The sequence below is a fragment of the Palaemon carinicauda genome, chromosome 16, assembly GCF_036898095.1.
Source record: "Palaemon carinicauda isolate YSFRI2023 chromosome 16, ASM3689809v2, whole genome shotgun sequence".
In the NCBI taxonomy this organism is placed as follows: Eukaryota; Metazoa; Arthropoda; class Malacostraca; order Decapoda; family Palaemonidae; genus Palaemon; species Palaemon carinicauda.
In genome coordinates, this window is record NC_090740.1 from 55,116,405 (window position 1) to 55,138,780 (window position 22,376).

The 22,376-nt window shown below is 44.4% G+C and overlaps 1 protein-coding gene and 1 pseudogene across 3 annotated transcripts in view; one reads left to right on the forward strand and one right to left on the reverse strand.

The window, feature by feature from the left end:
• Positions 1 to 22,376, reverse strand: part of LOC137655738 (dehydrogenase/reductase SDR family member 11-like) — a 584,611-nt gene that overhangs the window by 334,690 nt on the left and 227,545 nt on the right. The gene's annotated exons all lie outside the window — the stretch shown is intronic.
• On the forward strand, positions 12,174 to 14,180 carry LOC137655318 (uncharacterized; annotated as a pseudogene).

The following is a 22,376-nucleotide window of genomic DNA, read 5'->3' on the forward strand; positions in this document are numbered from 1 at the left end:
CCGGAGGTAACTCTAGAGAGGATCTTGATATAGTGGGTTTTGTGTTTCTCTTTTTCTTTGTGTCCTTTTGATCTAATTGTTGAGGAGGATGGTGGACCTCAACTTGAATTTCTGATTGGTTCAATTTACCTTCTAGTTGTTCAGAAACATCAGCAGACAAGATATCATATTTATTGGAAGTCGTGACTTTAATGTTTCTTATGGTAGGAGGAGAGAGGGAGGGAGGTCTCTCTCTTTTTCGATTAAAAGTTGTGATCTGTCAGGTTTTTGCACCTTCCCCACTACGGGTTCACCAGGTAAATTGGTTTCGAGTGCAACCTCCATCAGATCAGGCAAGGAAACGGCCTGTGAGAGGTTTGTACTATTGTTTAAAATCGGAGTAGTTGGCTTTTGAATAATTTTTGAATCTTTAAGTATCTGTTTTGATTTTTCCACAATTTCTGGATATAGATTTTCGATGGGACTTTCAACCTCTTTAACTACTTTCATTTGTTTCTTTATCTTAGAAGTAGAAATATAATTTTCGTCTGTATGGTTTGACAAGTTTTTCTTCAGAACCATTGAAAAAGGTTGCCCTGGTCTTATTTGCTTTTCAAGAGCTCTTTTACGAGCCTCTTTAAAAGTAACCCTTTCCATGGTCCTAATGGCCTGGATTTCTTTTTCAAAAATAAACTTTACACAGCTTTTAGATGTAGCTGGGTGTGCTTCCCCACAATGTATGCAATTAGGGTTTTCTATGCATACTCCATGACTACTTTTTCCACAGTTGGCACAAACAGCTGGCTTATTGTTTAGTTTTTCTTTACATTTCTGGCTTAAATGGCCATACATTTGGCAATGATAACATCGCAATGGTGACGGGATATATGGTTTTACCTTCAAAGATAGCCATCCAGCTTTTATAACATTTGGTAATCGGCATTGATCAAATGTTATAATCAGAGTAGCAAGAGGGATACGTTGTTCTCCAACTCTCTTTCTCATTCTGACTACTTTAACTACTCCTTGACTTTTCAGTTCATCCTCTATTTCTTTCTCCTCTATATCCAACAATTCTGGAGCATATATCACACCTCTACTCTGGTTGAAAGTAGGGTGTGAAACGCATTTTACGCTATGACCATTCAATGTTGTACCTTTCACCTTGTAATGGGGACAGTGTCTCTATCAAGAGACTTCCATTTCCCTGGGGTAAAATTTTTGGCTGCCCTCCACATAAAGTAACTATTTCTCTATTAGCTTTAAAAACATTTATACGCTCATTTCTTCCGTTTTCAAATTCCAAGATAAAAAATTTTTCATAATTCACTACTTCATAGTGACCAGGTAATACTTCTACTTTTCTATATCTTTCTGTACTGTCATCATTTTTCACTCTCTCTCTCTTCTTCTCTAGCGTTTTATTATTCACATGACGTGAATAAGGTTCTAACGTTACAATGTTAGAACCCGAGTTGGAGCTGTCTGTACCGAGGTCCATGTTTGTATTTTCCAGGTCGTCAACAGAGGTGTTGGGTTTTTTTGAAAAAGCAAGCCGGGTTATCCACCTCTTATCGGAGGATGTCAGTCCTCCTATCCCATGTGGCCCAACACGAGAAGAGGCTTCAGCGGGGACCAGTCCTCTATTAGAGAGGGGCTGCCTCTCTTAAGGTGGGCGTACACTGGTCAGTGGGGGTAGTTAGCCCCTCCCACCGTCGACTCCAATGCCTGGCGTCACCCATTACCCGCAAATATGGGTGACTTAAGACCGGATCACTGGAGCCCGACTCTTAACAGACTTGGTCTGCACCCAATGGGGTCTGCCAGAGGGTGATGGCGTCTAAATTGGCACAGGTTGAGATGGAATGCAGTCCATCCCACACTCTGCCAAATACAAAGCAGCATCCAAAGTAAAATCGAACATGCCAAAGTCGTCAACAATATCGAGCCCAAAAGGAAGAGATGGGAGAAAAAAAGAAATAATCAAAAGTAAAAGAGAAAGTGCTGACTGATTTAGTTGAATCGACAGCTGGGCACCGAGGTCCAATGGGAAGTAGTTCCCACTGTTCATTAGAGCCCAGCTGCTAATCCCTAAGCCCCATCCTCATCAAGGCTTCAGCATCTGGGGGGGAATTTTGAGCGAAGCGAAAAAATCTATTTTTGGGTGAGATGGCCATGTCGTCCTGATGGAAGTTCCTAAAGGGTAGCTTCCTTGGGTATATATAACTACGGCGATATTCCCAGAGAATTTACCTTAAGGTACCCAGAATTCTAACTCCTGGAGCGAATATCCCTAATAAAAGAACCAGGGATATCGCGAAATATCAGAGGACGTATTCTTGACACGCCACATAGCAATCTGCACCCCGAACAGAGTTAACACTTCGAAGGGGTCAATTGGCAAGAAAACGAAAACGAGAAAGAAAAGGAGAGCCGCTCGCAAGGTATCTCTCCTCTCCCGTTTCGTAAGAGTGCATTGCGCCGCTCACGGCGCCATCTGTATTCCGTGTAGCGATACACGAGGTGCTACAGATACTGTATGGAGGGAGGGGACCTACAGCCCTTTAAAAGAAAGGGAAGGGCGGGTCCATCAGGACGACATGGCCATCTCACCCAAAAATAGATTTTCCATTTTTTGGGCTCAAGCCATGTCATCCTGATGGAAGTATACCAGAGCATTACTGTATGTGGATTCTCAAAACGTGCTGTACTCCCCGAAGGTATTTCCCGGCCAACTAGACCTAGAGACCCAAGATGTTACCGTCATAAATCCTTTCAACTAACCATAGACCATGTTAGTGCTTCCTGCCCCCTACAGGGAAGAGTCCTACTAGACTCTGGAAAAGTCTCGAAGAGTACATATACCTATGTATGAATAACAGACAAGCCAATATAGTGGTCTCACCCTATATCATGTAAAGCATAGTTTGTAAAGAACCACTGAGTAAATATGAAATATCGACCAGTTCTCCGTTCAATACCGGATTGGACAAAGGTTTATATCCGAGTAGGCGGAAAACTTGCACATCCGCCACCGTCCCCTCAGGGCATGGAGTTCTCCCGCCAAGGGAAAGCATAAACCAATGCAAAGAATGCTTGCATAAAGGAACAATCTATTAGAATTATCCCAGATAAATATACATATAACGTAATGCAAAATTATATCAAATAAATTGACACAGGTGAAGGAGATGCAAGGTTCCCAAGAACTAGTTTATTGACAAACAATAAATAAAACAGGTTAAGCAACCATTATATAAATATAAGAGGAGGATAACCAACAAATAAGCATAAGCATAATAGTAAACAGAAACTTGTTTATCTGAAAGAAAAACATTAGCACCACTTTTAACATACCGAGGTATCAAAATTATAAAAGTCTGTATTACTAATCAGTTACATTAGCGCTGGAAACGCTCGGCACACATGTCTGCACTTAACTTATGCTAGGTTCACCTTTGAAAGTGGAACAGTCAATGTGGGCAACCCAGTGCCCTCACACTTAGTTTGTAGAACAGTTCGTAACTACACACTCACCCCGGAATTAATCGTCCCAATTAAATCCACTGTTCCTCGCAGAGTTAAACAGCAGGGTTAACGACACAACCCACTGCTACCACAGACCTCTTTAGTTGCTCCACTTACTTCGCATAGTGACGAAAGAACACTCTGGAAGACTTCCAGCCAGTGTATGAACGAAGATGTTCAAAATCCATACAATTAAAGAAATTTAAGGATGAGGCAACTTTCCTCGGATCGTGACCTGCGGGTGTACTGTCTGGATCCGCTCTGCGAATAAAATAGGTGATTTTCGCCCTAAGTTGTTTCAGTGATAAATTTGAGCCTGATGTTTCTCCCCTGAATAGTTGACCACCCCTGAAGTCTGAAGTTCTACGAAGATAGACCTCTAGGCATTCCACTGGACATAGAGATGCATCTTCTTTCAGAGGGCAGATTCTCCAGGGACCCCACCTGTTGGTGGGTAACTCGTTCTTGGCGAGAAACGTAGGATCCGGAAACAGGTTCAGTTCTCCCCCATCCAAGAACTGAACACGACCCTCCTCTCTCGAGAGGGCTACAATTTCACTAACCCTAGGCCCCGACGCGAGTGCAAATAGGAAAATAACTTTTTGGGTCAAATCCTTTAAAGCACACTCCTCATTGTTCAACAGCGAAGCGAAATGAAGAACTTTATCTAAAGACCATGAAATGGGCTTTGGAGGTGCTGATGGTCTGAGCCTAGCACAGGCTTTCGTAATTTTATTAAAAATATCGTTAGCGAGGTCGACCTGGAAGGCATATAAAATGGGTCTTGTCAAAGCAGATTTACACGTTGATATTGTGTTGGCTGCCAACCCTTGACCATGGAGGTGGATGAAGAAAGAGAAGCAGAAGTCCGTCGAGATCTTTTGCGGATTCTTCGCCTTGACAAAGGCCACCCATTTCCTCCAAGATGACTCATATTGCCTTCTAGTAGATTTGCACTTATATTCCTCTAGGAAGTCTATGCTGGCTTTCGAAATCCCGAAACGTTTTCTTACCGCTAGGGAGAGAAAATCATGAGCTGCAGGTTCTGGGTTTTCTGTGATGAAGCGCAGACAGTCGACTTCTGAACTCGCTGGGTCAGAACTGGATCTGGTAACGGTAGACACTTCAGCCGTAGTTCCAATGCCAGAGGGAACAACACGCTGTTCGGCCACTTGTGAGCCACTATTGCCGCTACTCCCTTGAAAGATCTCAGTTTGTTGAGGACCCTCAACAGAAGGTTGTGAGGAGGAAACAGGTAAATCCTGGACCATCTGTTCCAGTCGAGGGACATCGCGTCCACTGCTTCCGCCAAGGGATCCTCGTACGGGGACACGTAAAGGGGTAACTTCTTGTTGTCTTTCGTCGCAAAGAGGTCTATCTGCAGTTCTGGGACTTGACTCAAAATGAAGGAGAATGATCCTGCGTCTAGGGACCATTCCGACTCTATCGGTGTGAACCTGGATAGAGCGTCCGCTGTCACATTGTGGACTCCTTGAAGGTGAACTGCCGACAGGTACCACTTCTTCTTTTCCGCAAGTCGAAAGATGGCCAACATCACCTGGTTGAGTGGTGGTGACCTCAATCCTTGTCAATTCAAGCATCTCACAATCACCTCGCTGTCCAACACCAACCTTATATGGATCAAGCGACGAGGGGAGACTTTCTTCAAGGTAAGGAGTACTGCCATAGCTTCCAGAAAGTTTATGTGAAATGTCTTGAATAGATTGGACCAAGTCCCTTGGGCCTTCTACCGATGAGAATGACCTCCCCACCCCTCCTTCGAGGCGTCTGCGTGAATAGTCAACGAGGGGGGAGGTAGCTGAAGAGGACCGACTTCTTTAGTTGCCGGACTTGGGACCAAGGCCTGAGAAGCGTACGTAGACGAAGCGGAACTGGTCTTATCAGATCTCTTCGCGCGTTTGATGCATAACTTCTCCAAACTCCGGTTGCATCCTTTAGCTGTGCTCTTAGCACTGGGTCTGTTACTGAAGCAAACTGGAGAGAACCCAACACACTCTCCTGTTCGCATCTTGATATCCTTTTGGAATCCAGAAGTCTCTTGACAGAACCAGCTATCTCCTTCCTCTTCTTCGCCGGGATGGAGAGTTGGTGTGACACTAGGTCCCAGTGGATTCCCAACCACTGGAACTTTTGAGATGGAGAAAGTCAAGACTTTTTTCTGTTGATCTTGAAGCCTAGATACTCTAGGAACTGGATCACCTGTAGGGAAGCTTGCAAACATTCTGTCTTGGATGCCGTCTACACCAGCCAGTCGTCCAGGTAGGCTACCACCTGGATTCCCTTTAGGCATAATTGTTTGAGAGCTACGCTCGCAAGCTTCGTGAAGATCCTTGGGGCTATGTTTAGCCCGAATGGCATGGCTCTGAAGGCGTAGAGTCTTTGATGTAGCTTGAACCCTAGGTAGGGGGAGAGTTGGCGATTGATTGGAACGTGCCAATAGGCGTCTGACAAATCTATGGAGACGGTAAATGTCCTCTTGGGCAGTAAGGTCCTTATGTGTTGCAGTGTTAGCATCTTGAACTTGCAGTTCACTATGAAGTTGTTGAGTGGCGACAAGTCCAGAATGACTCTGAGTTTTTCTGAGTCCTTCTTGGGAACACAAAACAGCCTCCCTTGTAATTTGATGGACTTCACCCTTCGGATTACTCTTTTCTCCAACAGTTCTTGAATGTACTCCTCCAGAACGGGGGTGGAGTGTTGGAAAAATTGAGGGCACGGGGGTGGAGTGCTGTACCAGCTCCAAGCCAGTCCATTCTTGAGTAGGCTGTGGGCCCAGGGATTGAAGGTCCACCGATCCCGAAAATTCTGAAGTCTCCCTCCTACCGGTATCATCTCACTTTGACTGCTGTTGCCCTGAGGCCTTGCCTCCCTGACCGCAACCACCCCTGAATCCCCTCCCCCTTGAGGGGCGTCTAGACGAGCCTCTGGCTGTTCCTCTAGGCTTCGCTCGAAAGGTAGTTGACTGCCCTTCGAACGCTGGGTTAAATGCCGGAGACTGCGTCGACACGGCTTGGGGTACCCACTGGTACGTGGTCGGGGTTTGTGCCACCATCTGGGGCACTGTAGGTATAGGAAATTGCTGTTGCTGCTGCTGTCTGAATGGCTTGGCTGGCCAAGAGGGTAGCCTAGTCTTCTTAGTCTTCCTCTTTGGTTGGGGACCCTCATCCGGGGAAGACTTTCTCTTGAGAGATAGGCCCCACTTCTGGAGAAGATTTCTATTCTCCCTGGCGGCCTTATCTACAACCTCCTTGACCGCTTCACTAGGGAAGAGGTCTTTGCCCCAAATGCTGGAGGAGATTAGCTTCCTTGGCTCGTGCCTCACCGCAGCCGAGGCGAACACGAACTCCCTACAAGCCCTCCTGGCTTTGATGAAGCTGTAAAGGTCCTTCGGCACTGTGACTAAGTGTGTCTTAGCCACTACCATGAACATCTCATGGACCTTGGGGTCACTTGCCATTGTCTCCAGAGTCGTTTGATGAGACATTGAGGCAGCCAGTCTTTCTTTTGTCTCAAGCTCCCTTCGCAAAAGAAAGTCAAGACAGCTTGGGGAGGTTCTCACCGAACTGACATCCGGCAATATCAGCCTCCAACTTCCCGACTGAGAAGGTAAGATGGACGTCCTTCCAGTCCTTGTGGTCCATGGGTAGGGCCAAAGACAAAGGTTTACACTCCTCCAAGAAGGGGCATGACTTACCTGCCTCGACTGCTTTCAGCACAGCCGTAAACCCTTTCTGCATAAAGGGGAAGGCTCTAGAAGGAGAGGACACAAAGGAAGGGTGCTTCTTACTCAAAGCAGGTACCTTTAAGTTTGTGAAGCCCCTCTCTTTCATCGAGCTTGACAGTAAAGCTTGAGCCTTAGCGTGGACCAAAACTATGACCTCCTTCGGCTCTGTTTCTTCCTTTGAGGCTGGTTCCTTCCTTAGACGGACATAACAGTCCGGATACGACTCCTTGCTGGGCCAGAATTTCACCTCCTCAAGGGGGACTGAGCCCAACTTCTCCGAAATGACGATTTTTCCCGTCGTCATAGGCATGTGCTCAGCATACTTCCAAGGGTTAACATCTGAGCACAAGGGAAGGTCTTTCACGCTGAGCTTCTTCTGGGGCCCACGTGATGCTGCAAGTCTCCGCATCTCCAGCTCCATTGCAGCCGCCTTCTCATTATTCTCCCTCTGCATCTGTTGGATCATTCCAACGATGGAGGAAAGGGTCTTTCCCAGCTCTTCTGGGAGAGAGGAGGATGTTGAGGGAATAGGTTCAGGGGCCTGAACCGGAGTAGCCGACACCTCGTCGACCTCTTCCTCTTCATTGTCTGGAGCCTGCTCTTCATCCTGGTCTTCTGCCAGAAGGTCATCTTCCAGACGCTCGGACACCTCCGACATCCTATCGTCCAATTGGATGTCCTGCAGGGCGTCCGCGACTTCAGCATCCACAGGGATCTGAACCACTGGTATCTCCACTTGAGGCTGGGGAATCACTGCCTCAGCTGACGCCCTGGGGAAAAGGTAAACCCTCATCTTCTCACTTGGAAGATAGGGCCCGGAAGTGTTCTTCTGAAAGCCCCTTACCCAGGTACGAAGCTTCTCCCTTGCTGCGTCCCTTGACTCCGCCGTCTTAGGGGAATCAAAAGCCTCAGTAATCAGGTTTGTGCACACGGTACATACCTGCGGGTCCCAATACCGGAGATCACCTTTGGAGACTGCGCATGCTGCGTGCCTCCTACACAAATCATGTCCGCAGAAGTTCTTGCTGCGGACGTTGCAGAAAACGCTTCCACACTTCGGATGGTCCTCCTGTAAAGAGAAGAAAATTCCATGAGTATCAAGTGAACTACGTATCACTGGATATACATAGCTTAGCATAACTAAACCAGAAAGGAAAGACATACACTTGTATTTCCCGCACAGTCAATTGCTGCAACCTTCCAGATAATAAAATCGTATGGTTAATCTATACTAGAGCAACCAATGCATAATTTCCAGAGGAAACAGGTGTAGCTCACACCCAAAAAGGTGATTTTAAAATGCTTGATAGTAGACAAGAAAGAACTCACTTTCTTTATCTGTAAGGTTACACCAAAGGGCTGTGCAAGATAACACAAAAGTGTTAGAAAAACTTAGTGTTGTAACAAACACTATACTATAGTTTTCTCCCTACAGTATATACTATACTGAAAAATACTGGCTACAGTATAGAAGGTAATGTGCACACACCTTAACTAGTTCCAAAGTATACTACTTATAAACTATAAGGCGGAAGAACGCTGGTTCAAATGCATGTGCCGGCCGGCAGTGACTGCCGGCCGGCAGCTAAACAACAACCACACCTGGCTGCCGGCCACTAATCGTAGCGGCCAGCAGACAATGGTGTGATATATAGCCGGCCGGCAAAGGTATACAACCAATGCCGGCCGGCAGCAAAAGAACCAGAGAACTCAGACTGCCCGGCTGCCTGCACTCAGGCCGGCAGCCGGGCTAGGGTACAACACTAGAAGAAAAACAGAATGGATGCCGGGATAAGAGACTGTACTACCTCATAACCCGGCAACCCGAAAGAGTGCACATAAGGAAGGGGAGAATATAACTTCAGGCTTCCTGACCAATGCCATCTGGCTCTACAGACAAACATGGATGAGAGACCAAGGGAGGTCCGGGCAGCACTCGAAGTAGAAGACCCTTGCCAGCCGGCACGCACTGCCGGCCGGCAAGGGACTGAGTCAACCCCACATCCTAACCTATGCTAGGTACAGATGTAGAATGACGGACAGGAATGCAATGGCTAGGCCATTACAAAGGAAAGAGGGGGAAAGGGAGAAGAGGGTCCTGCCAACCTTGCTCTAGTAATGAATTACCCGCAGCCAAGAAAACTCATCTTAGCCTAGGGGAGATCCGAGGAGGGAGGCCAGCAATACTTGCCAACTCCCACGGAACCAAAGCAAGGAAGGCGTTGTTATTCACAGAAAAGAGGATCTTATCCTCCACACCGAGAACAACAACACTGGACTAGTCTGCTAGATCACAAGAAGAAGGAATCATCTCGTACAGAAACCTTCGAAAGTGAACTAAGGAGGCTAAGCCTCCTATGTCTGTTGTCAGTCTAGCAAGGGAATCTCAACCACAAGCTAGACATAAACAGACTCAGACTAAGAACTCTGATGTCCTGCCCCCTCCCTGAAGCCAGACTTACTGGAAACAGGAAGGAACAGAAACACCCTAATATAGTTGTATCTAAAGTCAATTCAGATAAACCATTAGGGTTAAGCCCAAGGCTTAAACTGAGGGAAAGGGATTCCACACCTTCTCCGAAGAGAAGAGAGCAACCGGGGAGTGTGAGAAAGTATACTAAGGCCCCATAGACAACTAGCCTAGGCGCAAAGAGAATCGATTACCTAAATCACCGAAACTCACTCGTATACTATCTTGGAAGAAAATCAACATAATCTTAATTGTATAAAACTGCCTAAAGCTTCAATAAAATTTTAAAACTCTCGGAAATCTGAATATCATGCAGGAAAGTACTAGGGCCAAACGACTAGGCTACAAGGTCTAGCGTAAGCCAGAATCGGCAAATCCTTCGCCAAAACAAAAATACTAAAAGCATCATATAAAGAAATCCTATGTAACGCTAAACAGCTAAAATTATTAAAGCGAAACAGCCTGGAACGTCGCTCTGGCTAACTAAATAACTCATACCTAGCGAGCGACAGCGTCCAGGACGCCTCCAGCAGGCAACAGCTCTTGTAACAACGATATCACTATCAAATCACTTTTAAAATTACCAAGAGCTTACATTTATACATAAAAGAAATAATACTCAACTTATCAGAAGCAGAAGAAGTTGGAGAAAGCATTATGAGTTGAAAAAATCCAAGAATTGCGAGAAACACAGGGAAAAAACACCGAGTTGTTGAGCTACGCAAAAGGGAATACAGATGGCGCCGTGAGCGGCGCAATGCACGCTTACGAAACGGAGAGGAGAGATACCTTGCGAGCGGCTCTCCTTTCTTTCTCGTTTTCGTTTTCTTGCCAATTGACCCCTTCGAAGTGTTAACTCTGTTCGGGGTGCAGATTGCTATGTGGCGTGTCAAGAATACGTCCTCTGATATTTCGTGATATCCCTGGTTCTTTTATTAGGGATATTCGCTCCAGGAGTTAGAATTCTGGGTACCTTAAGGTAAATTCTCTGGGAAAATCGCCGTAGTTATATATACCCAAGGAAGCTACCCTTTAGGAACTTCCATCAGGACGACATGGCTTGAGCCCAAAAACCTAGTTATATGATTTTGTTCCGATTATTTTACCAGTTAGTTATGATCATTTGTTTGTGTTGGTATCGCATGGATTTGTTTTGGTAGGTTGGTACTCCTGTCCGCTCGCGGACCCACATGCCCACCTCGTACCCCTCCCTTGGCTTGTTCTCACTAGTTCCCCTCTTGTGGAGCATCCCCCCCCCCATGCCCTTATCCCTCTCCCGGGATACCTCATGTTTCCCCCTCCCATATCTTCATCCCTCTCCCGGGATACCTCATGTCTCCTCGAGACTTCGGAGATCAGATGTTTGTTTTGGTCGAGTACGATCGACCCCCCCTCATCCCCCCTTGGGGAAACTTCATGACTCCCTCCCTTAGAGTTAAGCCGAGAACAGCTGTTGGGGTCTTAGCCGAGTACACTCGTTTTCCATGCTTTGTCGTAGCCGTGCTCTCCTCGGCCGCTCTGACTGGCCCTCGGGCGACCGGGAAGATTACGGGTTGCGTGTTAGGTCTTCTTCAGTGTGATTCCCTCGTTATGTAATGTACATGATTTAGTTACCTACTACCGCGTAGGCTTTTTATCAGTTTGAATCACAGAAGAACCTTCTTTTGTTTGTTTTGTTATTGCATTGTCACGGTTCGGTTGGGTTCTTGTGGCTGGTGGGGGTTCATAGAATCCCCCCTCCCCTCCCCTCCCGACTCCCCTACCCCGGTAGGCATGTTATGACCCCCCGGTCTAACTCAGTTGTCTCCCCGGAGCCAACGGAAGGAATGTTAATTTCAACAGTTTTAATTTTTATATATACATCCCCAGCCCTGACGGGATAGTATATCCTCCATTATGACAATATTATTATCTTTGAATGATCATAATTAAATACAGAATTGTTTATACTGATATTAATTAATTTTAATCATAGTATATTACCCCGGTATTTCCCTCCGGTTAATTTTAAGTTCCCGGGGCCTCCGGTAATCCCCTCGGGATACTTACGTACTATGGGATACTTATGTATTGTTTCTCTTACAGATGGTCCGGTGTCAGATGACAGCCTGTGCGGCCGTTTTGCAGCAGGCATGTGGACATGGTGTCTTCCGGTCCCATGCCCACTGTGCTGTCCAAGTCGGCGACCTCCTAGTGTGGCATCCGGACAATTGTGAGGTCTGCTACGGTCTGGTATCTGTGCTCACCGCTGATTCGGTAGGTGTTCCCGTCGATCTGCTCTATATTTTAACTTTGGATATAATCTAACTTAGATTTTTTCCTTTTTACTACTCTTTTGTAGTATATCCGAGTGAGTTCTGATAATTAATTTTGGTTTATATAGATACTATTTTTGCGACGGTGGACTTGGAATATTAGTAACGGAATATTCTCTTTCAGAGTTCGCAGTCTTCCAAGAGTTTCGCCCTGTCGACCGTCAAGGTCTGGGTTGGCAGGTTCGCCCGGAACGTCAAGGCCTTATGTGCTCTCTGAGGAAATGTGCACACTCATCTACCCGAATGCGAAGATGTCAGCAGCGGTCCCCAAGGAATTGGCGGACCCCATCATCGCCACTATTAGCGAAGCCTTGCTCCTGTCAAAGGACCAAGAAGGACTGGGGGAAACGGTCCTGGAGGACGTTGCGGCCATGAACTTAGACCTAGAGCCCATGGCTTTGGACGAACCAGACCTAGGTAGGGAGGTAAGTGAGGCAGGTGGTACACAGTCTAAGATCCCTATCCTTAGCCCGTCTTTATCTACTTCTTCTGTTTCTTCCTTCCAGGGGTTTACTGGGAAGCACGTGGCTGGGGTCAGGCCACTCCCAGTAGTCCCTAAAGTTAAGCAAATTAGAAAGACCCTAACAAAGACTCCCAGGTCTTCCAAATTACCCAAACCAGCCAAGTCTTCATCTTCGAGGATACCTAAAGTTTCAGATGTAGCTACTTCTTCCTCCTTTGGGTCGAGAGCGAGGAGCAACTCAAAATCTAAGACCCCGGAAACCTCCTTCGACCCAGCGGCCTTTTCGAGCCAATTGATGGAGCAGATTGGTTCCCTTATGGGCACCCTCAAAGAGAGGATGCAGAACCAGGAGAATCTCATGGAGAATCTCCTGCGTTCCGGACTGCCTCAGCAGCAACAATACGTTATCCCGGACGCCTCTAAATTCCCGGAATTTGTTAAGAGCAATCCGTGGAGGATGGTTCTACATTCTCCCTTCAAAGATGGCATGCTAACAATTGAAGGGTGTGGCACCCGACCGGTAGAAGACTTTGAATTCTACCCACCGGGTCTCCAGTTCCCCTTCCCCGGATTTGCGCGCTTAACTGAAGAAGCGCTCGTAAGGTTGGATAAGGTTCCGAAGGAGAACGTAATATACCCCAAGGAACAGGCACAGTCAGCCTGGGTCCGGACTCTAAACGAGTGAGAGTGTGTTAACACCATGTTAACACCTCATAAGAGCTGGTATACGATGTTCGTGGTAGAGGAGCGAACTCCAACGCCTTGTACCACGAAGATGATAGATCTGGCACATCAGGCTGTAAACGAGGACAAACCGTTGCCACAATTACGGGAAACGGATCTGACTTCCCTCCTGTTCCCGGGGGATCACGATTGCTGGACTAACGCCCCAGCGACGTTTACGGCAGGTAAGTTGATCGCCGACTGTGCGTCTACACAGTTCAGCGAACGGCTACCCAGACTTCCAGATTCCTTGATACGACTCGAGTTCGAGGCTCGTACTCGTCTGAGTAGGTCCATCAACTCGGCTACGATGGCAGAAATGTCCTCTTTAGTTTACGAAGAGGAACCCCTTTTCAAAATTTTGACAAAGTCGTTGCTTCAGACATTGCTGTCCGATGCATACGACTTCATTCTGGCCAGACGTAGATGTCGGAAGCACGTCTTGGCTGAAGCGTCTATCAGACATGAGCCTAACAAGCTCATCAAAGCCCCAATCTGGGGCCCGGACTTGTTTCCTGAGGACATGGTGAACAATGTCCTTAGCGAGGCTGCGAGGGTTAACCAGGTCTCATTCCCAAGCGTAAATTAGAGCCATCCAGTAACCAATCTCGAGGCAGGAAGAGATTGAGGCCTTTCCAGTCATTCCAAGGCCAACAGTCCCAACAAGTGGTCCAGACCATCCCGGTAGCACAAGGGAGTCGACCCTCAACATCCAAAGCGCAGCCCCAACAGCAATACGTGTTGGTCCCTCAAGCTCAGGTCGCATCTACCTCCTACACAACTTCCCCAGCATTTAACCCTACCTTTGAGACACAGGGCGTGTTCCATAGTTACAACAAGCACGCCAGGGGTAGCGGTGCTAGAGGGACCTTTCGCAACAGAGGTAGCGGAAGAGTCTTCTCTAGAGGCCGAGGATTCCGCGGAGCCCGGGGAGGTAAATCCGCTGCGAACCATTGAAACTCCTCAGGTAGGGGGAAGGTTGTACCTCTTTCAGACCCGTTGGACATTCACCAATTGGGCTTTCAGCATAATTTCCAAATGTCTGGGGTGGAGTTGGGTAGAAGGGCCCCCTCCACCAACCAGTTTTCATCAACATCCAATGGAAGAATTAGTCCTGTATGCAGATCTGTTACAAAAGAATGCAATAAAGGAGGTAAAACACTTGAAATTTCAAGGTCGCTTGTTCAGCGTGCCAAAGAAAGACTCAGACAAGCGAAGGGCAATCTTAGACCTGTCTCATCTGAATTCTTACATTCAATGCGACAAGTTCCATATGCTAACTGTTTCTCAGGTGCGGACCTTACTTCCCCGTGGGGCCGTCACCACCTCTATAGATCTTACAGACGCTCACTATCACGTTCCGATAGCAAGGCACTTTCGTCTGTTTCTCGGTTTCGAGTTGGGCAACCAAGCATATGCATTCAAAGTAATGCCATTCGGACTTAGCATAGCACCCAGGATATTCACCAAACTAGCATAAACGGTAATCCAAGAATTACGAACCCAAGGAATCCAAATAGTAGCTTACCTGGACGACTGGCTCATTTGGTCAAACAGCGTCGAAACCTGCCTCATGGCAACAAACAAAGTGTTAAAGTTTCTACAACAGTTGGGTTTTCAGATCAACTTCGCGAAATCACGGCTAGTCCCGGAGTCAAAGTTTCAATGGCTAGGGATACAATGGGATCTGTGAACACACACACTCTGTCTCCCAGTAGACAAGAGGAAAGTAATAGCAAAGAATACAAGAAGTTTTCTCAAGGACAAATTGACATCCAGGAAAAATCAAGAGAGAATCCTGGGTGCCCTCCAGTTTGCCTCAGTAACAGACATAGTTCTGAAGGCCAGACTGAAAGATATAAATCGAGTATGGCTTTCCAAAGCGAACAAGAAATATCGAGACAAAATAGCTCGAATCCCACCAATTCTGAGGAAGAGACTTCAGCCATGGACGAAAGCCAAAAACCTAGCAAAATCCGTTCCGTTAAAATTTCCACCTCCAAAACTGGTCGTTCACACAGACGCCTCTTTGACCGGCTGGGGAGGGTACTCCCAGTACAAGAAAGCTCAAGGACTATGGTTGATAACACTTCACCAACTTCATATCAATGTCTTAGAAATCATGGCAGTATTCTTGACTCTAAAGAAGATTGCTCCAGCCAAGAAGCAACATATCAGGTTGGTACTAGACAGTGAAGTTATAGTCCACTGTATAAACAGAGGAGGTTCCAAGTCAGGTCACATAAACCATATGATGACAGCAATATTCTCCATGGCAGCATTGAACCATTGGCATCTGTCAGCGGTTCATCTAGCGGGAATACGGAATGTAGTGGCAGACGCACTTTCGAGAACAACTCCGCTAGAGTCGGAGTGGTCGATGGACCAGAAGTCATTCAAATGGATTTTATCTCAGGTTCCGGGTCTCCAAGTAGACCTGTTTGCAACAGAGTCCAACCACAATTCAAGCAGTTTTGAAACAAAGGAGATTCGAAATAGGTCTATTTGAGCTTAATTCCTGGTAGTCCAGTGCATTTTTCAGAACTGGTGTGACTATAGCCAATTTCTCAGATTTAGGAAACTTACATTCATCAATGCTGGCATTTTCTATTCTCATTACTATTTCGACTAGACTAGAAAAGTTTCTCTCTCCAATCACTTCAGATATTAGCATAGGATCCATCGCGCAGTTTGTTTTCTTTGCTCTTTTGATAATTCTGGTGATGTCATCTTGTGTTATGTTGTTAAATCGTATTAATTTTGTCTGTTTGCCTGGTGCATCATTAATCTGATGTTGAGTATTTCAAATGATTGATTGATTGATTTATAGTTTTCAAGCATCCTGACATCTAAGGTCATTGATGCCGGTAACATTTAATTTATGTATACAAAAATAAAAAATAAAATAAAATAAAAATAAAAGTATTTGATTAAAATCTTAAAAGTTGAATGTCATAAAAGTTAAATAGTTTTCAAAAGACCTGCTTTTGAAATAAATCTAAAAATGCCACTTGCATAGTAGGACACATCATTTCCAAGGATCTTGGCAAGGATGAACCTGCCACCCTCACCTCGAGCCTCAAACAAATATCTATTCCGCAAGTTGTTATAATTGGGGCATTCGGTCAACAAATGCCTCACTGTTAGAGGTACTAAACAGTCGTCACAATACGGTTGGTGTTGGCCCTTCAGCAGAAACTCGTGTCAACCGAGTGTGACCAATACGGAGACGAAAAAGAGATGTCTCCCATTTTTGGGGCATCATATTATACCTCCAAGGAAATATGACATTTGTTACCTCTCGCATTTTATTCCCATCTAGGCTATCCCATTGCTGTTGCCATTTATTGATGTTAGGTAAGAAATCATTACATGGAATGGGATACCTTCTTGGCAGCAACTCGGATGCAGCCTTCTTAGCCAGTGAATCTGCCTTCTCATTCCCAGACAAACCTACATGTGCTGGAACCCAACAAAATTGAACTGTTATACCTCTCCTTCCAATAATAAAAAGCCATTCTAAGATCTTTAAAACTAGAGGGTTATTAGAATTAAAAACTTCTATAGCTTGAAGGACACTCCTTGCATCACTAAAAATTGTAAAATTACCCTCCTTCTCCAACGCTATTTTCTCAATAGCGGTTAATATGCCATACAGTTCGGCAGTAAATATGGAAGCGGTCAGAGGAAGTGCACCTCTACAATTAAAACCATTACTATGTACCCCAAATCCAACGCCAGCATCAGATTTGGAGCCATCAGTATAGATAAAAGTTGATCCTCTATGTTCTTTAACATGTTCATTAAAAAGAGACCTGGCTTCTAGGTCTGACATATTCTTCTTATCTCCTATAAAATATTTACAAAAAGATATCTCTGGTAATTTCCATGGAGGCGTTGATGATACCTTGAATGGAATTATCTTACATCTAATTATATCCAGACTGTTTAATAATTGTTTCACCCGAAAGCCATAGGGTTGAGGAGATTTTGGGTGCATCTCAAAGTATGTTGGGTGCCTCACAAGGCTTGCAGTCTGGAAGGCTAAGAATTAGGGAGTCTTTGCAATCTAAACCAATACCGAAGAATAGAAGACATCCGGTAAAGGTCTAGAGGCAACTCTCCAGCATCAACAAGGAGACTTGGGATAGGTGATGTTCTAAATGCTCCCGTGGACAATCTAATACCTGCATGATGTATTGAATCTAATATTTTCAACCGGCTTGGGGTGGCTGAAGAGTATATTTCACAACCATAACTAATTTTGGAAAAAATCAAGGCCTTGTATAATTTTAAAATAGTATTGCGGTCTGCCCCCCATGATGTATGGGACAATACTTTTAAAATATTCAGAGCTTCAACACATTTAGCTTTTAGCGCTTTTAGGTGAGAAACCCATGTAAGTCTACAATCAAATATCAAACCTAAAAATTTGGTTTCCGATACACATGGGATCCGTTGACCTTTAATGTATATATCTGGGTCTGGATGTGCTCCCCGGATACGACAGAAATGTACGATAGTAGTTTTACTTGTCGAGAACTTAAATCCATTCATATCGGCCCACTGGATAATTTTGTCAATCGAGAGCTGTAGTTTTCTCTCAACCATTGCCATTCTGGCTCCAGCAAATGATATGGAGAGATCATCCACAAATAATGTTGAGAGAACATCCTGGGGAATTGCTGAGGATATCCCATTAATTGCTAGTGCAAAAAGGGTTACACTCAGCACATTACCCTGAGGAACTCCTTCTTCCTGGCACTTACTCTCTGATAGAGCTTCCCCAACTCTCACTTGAAAAACTCTATGTGAAAGAAATGCCTGAATAAATAGTGGCAGCTCTCCTCTCAATCCGATTTCATGAATGGTTTTAAGTATACCATATCTCCATGTGGTATCATATGCCTTTTCAAGGTCAAAAAATACTGTAACATGGTGCTGTTTGGAAGCAAAGGCTTCACAAATAGAAGACTCTAGTCGTATCAACACATCAGTCGTTGAGTGCATTTTTCTGAATCCACATTGAATCGGTGATAAAATACCATTCTTTTCAAGGTACCATATCAGCCTTGCATTGACCATCTTCTCCATGATTTTACATAAACAAGATGTCAATGCAATAGGACGATAGTTTGCTGCTAAAAACTTGTCTTTACCGGGTTTTAAAAAGGCTAAAATAATGGCTAGTTCCCAAACACTTGGGTAACTATGATCATGCCATATTCTATTAATAATGCTTAAAATAAATAGCTTTGTATTAAAATGTACATGTTTAATCATTACATATGGAATTCCATCGGGTCCAGGGGCTGTATCGTTGCAATGAGCAAGTGCGGAATCAAATTCTCTTTCAGTGAAAGGAGAATTATAAGACTCTTCTCTTCTTGTTCCAAAATCTAAAATTTTCTTTTCTTCAACGCTCCTATACTGGTGACCAGGGGCTCCTACACACTTGCTGGATACATTTGAAAAATGACTAGCCAGGGCATTGCTAACATCATTTGCTTCAGTTACATACTGACCATTCACCTTCAACACTGGTGGTGGGTTGGGGGTGAATTTGCCAGCTATCTTTTTTACTTTCCTCCACACAGCAGATGGTGGTGTTCTACTGTTAATGGAGGAAACAAAAGACATCCATGACTGGCGCCTTGCTTCTTTCATGGCACGACGGAACTGTGCTCTACATTTCTTGTACATAATTAAATTCTCATCAGTTCGGAGTCTACGCAATCGTGTTAGAGATCTTCTTGTGGCTCTGTGGAGGGCAGTTAGTTCTGAAGACCACCACGGGACTGGTCGTCGTTTGAATAACCCTGTTGTTTTGGGAATTGAATTGACTCCTGCTGTATGGAGAGTTCCATTCAGTAAGTCTATGGCATCATCGATATTTTCAACCTGTTCAGCATCCCCCTCAATTTCGCTTAGCTCACGAAACTTTTCCCAGTCCGCCTTGTCAAGATTCCATCGTGGCGATCTCTGTAAAGGTGGACCATTGTTGGTGTTTATAATGATTGGTGCATGATCACTAGTATGCCAATCATCTAATGTCCTCCAATCAAAATCAAGAAGACAGTTAGAGCTTGCAATTGAAAGGTCAATGCATGACAAGGTACCTGTCTGAACATGGAAGTGTGTGGGCTCTCCTGTATTAAGGAGTCCCACATCCTCATTCTCCACAATTGATGAGATAATATTGCCCCTTGTGTTTGCTAGGATATCACCCCATAAAGGATGTCTACCATTCATATCTCCCAGTAAGAGAAATGGTTGAGGGAGTTGTTGAATGACCTCTGCTAAGTCATCATATAAAACAATATCATTTGGAGGTAAGTACAGAGAGCAAATTGTATATTTTCTCCCTATATCAATTTGTACAACAACTGCCTGCAGGGTTGTACGTATAGACATAGGTATTTGGGGAACATCTCGACGAATGTATACAAGACTTCCGCCATGGCTCCCTGCTTGTTGATTATATGGTGTTCTATAGCTAACATACTCTCGAGGACTAGGAGTGTTAGAATCAAGCATACTTTCCTGTAGACATACAATTATTGGGGAATGCTCATGAATTAGGAGCTTAAGTTCTTCATATTTGGCCCTCAAACCCTGACAGTTCCATTGCAAAATGGAGGAGAAAACTATGGATTATTTCTGGAAGACATCTTGGATGAGGTCTTCCCATTAGCAGTTTTTAATCTAACATTATTACCTGTAGGTTTCTTCAGAGGTGGTCTTGTTATTATGAGTTTTATGTTTGTGTTTTTCTTTGTATCCTTTTGATCTATTTGTTGAGGTGGATGGTGGACCTCAACTTGAATTTCTGATTTATTCAGTTTATCTTCTGGTCCATTAGAAACATCAACAGACAAAACATCAAATTTATTTGATGTCATAACCTTGACGTTTCTAATGGAGGGTGGAGAGAGAGATGGAGGTCTCTCTCTTTTCCTATTTATCAGTGGTGAGGATTTACCAGGTTTTTGCACCTTCCCTACCACAGGTGCACCTGGTAACTTTGTTTCGGGTGGAACTTCCATCAAATCAGGCAAGGACATGGCCTGAGAGAGGTTAGTACTATTGTTGGTAATGGGGGATGAAGTTTGTATAGAAGTGGGCAGTGTTGCAGTTTTAATACATAGTGGTAAAGCCTTGGAAGGCAATATGCTTACCTTGTCACGTAAAACTCTACTATCATTAGATGATGTATTTGCTTTTTGGGAATTACTGGCAGCACTATGTGGGTTGGATGTCTCCTGTGGTATATTTTCTCTTGATTTCAGTGCATTTGCATAGCTGTTTGGTTTTTTCAGTAGTCTTTTGGCATGTCCTACACTTATGTGTTCTACACTGGATTTGTTGAGGGCTGCTTCTTCAAACTTATAAATCTCGCAGCTCCTGTCAGTGGATTTATGGTTTGAATAGCAATTCAAACAGCTGGGCTCAAGTGTACACTCTCCATGATAGGGACTGGCACAGATGCTACACATTTTTTCATTTTTACAAACTTTAGAAGGATGTCCAAATTTGAAACATTTGAAGCATTGTAAGGGCTTTTGTTTAAAAGGTCGAACTTTTATTCTTTCATTTTCAATATCGATGTGGAAAGGCACATCAGCATCCTCGAAAGTAAGGATAATCATTGACGTCCCAGGAATCTTATGGACTTTCCACACTGTTAATGGGCACATGGCTAGTATTTCCTCTTCTGTAAATTCGTAAAGATCTTTATTGAAGACTACTCCCCTTCCGTAACTAAAGTTTAGGTGGGGTTTGACATCTAACATATCCTCATTACTGTTTGTCGTAAGGTTAGACAGTATTACTGATTGCGTGAATGATTTAGCATGGATTAGGAAGCTATTTTTCCCAAAGCGAGATATATCACCTGGTGCAATGGTTCCTACCTTTTTCTGAATTAGTTTGCTAATTTTAAAATAATTCCCATTACTCCCTTTAGGCTCGGCAACAAGCCACATTGGTGGTTTTGGCTTTCTTTGGGGGAGCATATTTAAATCGATATCTTTCTCAAACCAGTCAGCAGGTCTATATACATCCAAACTGTTTGGTATCTTACCACATAGGGCACCCATGACATTTAGGTTATTAATTTTGATATCATTGATGTTACATATTGCATTGAATTCTTCTTCATGATTATTATAAGTTATCCATGAATGCCATTTTTCATTTTCAAGTTTCATTCTAATTTCTTTTATCACTCCATAGCATCTAAATGCTTTATATATCATATCATAATCAGTATTTATTGGAATTTGGGTAACATGAAGGATTCTTAGTTTCCCTTTGTTACCCGACTTAATTGGTTTTGAAACATTAGTAGAAGGGTCCTTTTTTGTTCCTAAGTCGTCAACAGAATTTTCCTTAATTGAATTAGCAGAGGTCGTCAACAGTGCCGGGGGAGAGTCAGCGTATCCAGGGGATGGGGGTTCATTGCTTAAAGAATCCATTAGACGAGAGAGAGAGAAAAGGGTTACTTAGATGTACCTGCTCGAGAATGTTAGGCCATCACACGCCAGAAAGGAAATTTGCACTTTCCACTATCGGCACAATGAGAGTATACTTCCCAGATGGTCCACTCCATACCCTACCCGAAGGATAGCATCAAAACAGATATAGAGGCACAGGTGTAAGCTGAACCCGCCTGTTAGGACTGAGACCAAGAAACTATGGAATCATCCTCCCCATATCTGTAATGACGGGCTTCCGGCCAAAAGCCGAGAGTCCTACCCCAAGCATTGGATCCCCCTGGATTCCGAAGACCCAACACTTGAGAATAGTTCCGCCAAAAAGGTCCAAACCATCTTCGGGATGGCTGAAATCATCCAATACTCTCACATATAGCTTTGAATGCAAACACCTCCCAACCGTGATACCTCCTCCCACTCATCAAAGCAGGCAGCAATAAAGGATGTATGAACATCCCCGCCGGGGCTACAATGGATGTAAAAACATCCAAGCCATAGGAGAAAAGAAAAAAAAAAATAATAAATATATGTACATAATATATACACACATAATGAGGGAAATTTTTCTCATAAAGTTTGGAAAGCAAGACTAAAGAAAGTTAGTGAAATTAGGATAAGGTCTTAGTAATATTGAGAAAAAGAAAAAGGTAAAAGAGAG